Here is a 1,255-nt window from a genome sequence, read left to right as displayed (position 1 = left end):
ATTGACATTTGCTATTTTTTTTTAGTAGTTGAGGTCCACCTGAGATTTTAATCTAGTTAATTTTTTATATAACGTCTTAAAATGATCGGAAAAAACGGATGGACGGCGTGGATAGACAAGAAGTTAATCAAGGTGGGCTCCGCAACGGTAAGGTGACACCCATTAAAGTGTTACCTGAGTAACAGCTAATCTCCCCCCGACTATGTTATCCGACCTGGCCCAATCCGGTTTTGCAACATGTCGTAAAAGGGACTGATCGGGAAGAAAGCGTGGGATGAGATGGGTATGCCACATGTACGGTGCATGTGCTTGCGTGTGATAATGGTTATCTGCTAGCGTGTGGAATAACTCCTCCTCCGAGAATCCCTTGTGTTCTCAGCGACATGTGCTAATGCGCACCTGGGACTTCCTCCGCTGGGATGAAAGGTGGGGTCCACCGTGATGTTAACAAGAAATCTAAGTTGTCCATTCGTTTTTTGAGCTCACTTCATGATACGCGACATGTTGATGCAAAACTATGCCGACTCCAACCGTCCCTGGCAGTTAGCTCTGAGCCCCGTAAAGCTGCACAAGAAGGATAAAGGAGATCCAGTTAGGGGGCAGAAGACACTCCGATGATGCTTAAGTCGGACCAGGAATCTAGGTCTAGGTAACTTACTTAAAGGTTTAGAGTGTCAAATATTGCATACATATTGCAATGGACTTCTCTCTTATTTATACCTGTGGTCGAAGGAGTCGTGGCCGTTAATCTCGGTACGATCTCTTTCATCAAGTGAGCGTTACAAGTGGCCAAATGATGACTGTTATTCTTAGATCGTGCATCGAAGAACTCTCCCACACGCCTCATTAGGACTGATCCCTAGGCATGATCTTCAGCCATGTATGTATCCAAGCCGACCTCGACCCATGGCCCTCCAAGCATAGCCCTCCGAGCCCACGAATATCTATCCGAGCCGACCACGTCCCTCCGAGCACATCCTTCTGATGCCTACGAGGGAGTTACCCTTGTTCGGGCCTCGGATAACATATGTTGGTACTGAGTCCTTGGTCTCCGACTTCATATCTTCACCAAAGTTGAGCCCTGTCTACACCCTTTCATGCTCATGGTCAAAGTTCAGATTTAGGGGCTCGATCTAGGGCCGTAGTTATTTGGAAGAGAGTTCTTGACGTCCGATTCACGACCATAATTCTTCGAATGAGAGTTTCAGACATCCAATCCAGGGGTCGTAGTTATTTGGATGAGTTTCAGACATCT

This window comes from Magnolia sinica, chromosome 7 (genome assembly GCF_029962835.1).
Source record: "Magnolia sinica isolate HGM2019 chromosome 7, MsV1, whole genome shotgun sequence".
Taxonomy (NCBI): Eukaryota; Viridiplantae; Streptophyta; class Magnoliopsida; order Magnoliales; family Magnoliaceae; genus Magnolia; species Magnolia sinica.
This window is presented reverse-complemented; position numbering follows the sequence as displayed.